Here is a 1,669-nt window from a genome sequence, read left to right as displayed (position 1 = left end):
TGGGGTGTGGGTGTGGTTAGCAACATGGCGGGGTTTCCCAGTGGGGGGGGTAGGGGTTAGCGACATGGCGGGGTTTCCCAGTGGGGGGGGGAGGCGGGTTAGCGACATTGAGGGGATTCCCAGTGGGGGGGGTGGGGGGGTTAGCGACATGGCGGGGTTTCCCAGTGGGGGGGGTGGGGGTGGGGTTAGCGACATGGCGGGGTTTCCCAGTGGGGGGGGGTGGGGTTGGCGACATGGCGGGGTTTCCCAGTGGGGGGGGTGGGGGGTTAGCGACATGGCGGGGTTTCCCAGTGAGAGGGGGTGGGTTAGCGACATGGCGGGGTTTCCCAGTGAGGGGGGGTGGGTTAGCGACATGGCGGGGTTTCCCAGTGGGGGGGGTAGGGGTTAGCGACATGGCGGGGTTTCCCAGTGGGGGGGGGGGGTAGCGACATGGCGGGGTTTCCCAGTGGGGGTTGGGGGTTAGCGACATGGCGGGGTTTCCCAGTGGGGGGGGGTTAGCGACATGGCGGGGTTTCCCAGTGGGGGGGGGGTTAGCGACATGGCGGGGGTTTCCCAGTGGGGGGGGTGGTTAGCGACATGGCGGGGTTTCCCAGTGGGGGGTGTGGGTTAGCGACATGGCGGGGGTTTCCCAGTGGGGGGTGGGTTAGCGACATGGCTGGGTTTCCCAGTGGGGGGGGTGGGTTAGCGACATGGCGGGGTTTCCCAGTGGGGGGGGTGGGGTTAGCGACATGGCGGGGTTTCCCAGTGGGGGGGGTGGGGTTAGCGACATGGCGGGGGTTTCCCAGTGGGGGGGTGGGTGGGTTAGCGACATGGCGGGGTTTCCCAGTGGGGGGTGGGTTAGCGACATGGCGAGGGTTTCCCAGTGGGGGGGGTGGGTTAGCGACATGGCGGGGTTTCCCAGTGGGGGGGGGTGGGTTTAGCGGGACATGGCGGGGTTTCCCAGTGGGGGGTGGGTGTGGGGGTTCGAGGGGGAGCGAATGGCGGGGGGTTTCCCAGTGGGGGGGGGGGGGTTAGCGACATGGCGGGGTTTCCCAGTGGGGGGTGGGTGGGTTAGCGACATGGCGGGGGTTTCCCAGTGGGGGTGGGGTGGGGTAGCGACATGGCGGGGTCAGTGGGGGGTGTTAGCCATGGCGGGGTTCCCAGGTGGGGGGGGGTGGGTTAGCGACATGGCGGGGGGTTTCCCAGTGGGGGGGGGTGGGGGTTAGCGACATGGCGGGGTTTCCCAGTGGGGGGTGGGGGGGTTAGCGACATGGCGGGGTTTCCCAGTGGGGGGTGGGGGGGTGGTGGGTTAGCGACATGGCGGGGGTTTCCCAGTGGGGGGGGGGTGGTTAGCGACATGGCGGGGGTTTCCCAGTGGGGGGGGGTGGGGTTAGCGACATGGCGGGGTTTCCCAGTGGGGGGGTGGGTTAGCGACATGGCGGGGTTTTCCAGTGGGGGGGTTGGAGGGTAGCGACATGGCGGGGTTTCCCAGTGGGGGGGGGGTGGGGTGGTTAGCGACATGGCGGGGTTTCCCAGTGGGGGGGGGTCGGGGGTTAGCGACATGGCGGGGTTTCCCAGGTGGGGGGGGTGGTGGGGGTTAGCGACATGGCGGGGTTTCCCAGTGGGGGGTGGGGTGGGGTTTAGCGACATGGCGGGGTTTCCCAGTGGGGGGGGGTGGGTTAGCGACATG

Source organism: Scyliorhinus torazame, unplaced genomic scaffold (assembly GCF_047496885.1).
Source record: "Scyliorhinus torazame isolate Kashiwa2021f unplaced genomic scaffold, sScyTor2.1 scaffold_1750, whole genome shotgun sequence".
NCBI classification, from domain to species: Eukaryota; Metazoa; Chordata; class Chondrichthyes; order Carcharhiniformes; family Scyliorhinidae; genus Scyliorhinus; species Scyliorhinus torazame.
Note: the sequence above shows the minus strand (reverse complement) of the source record.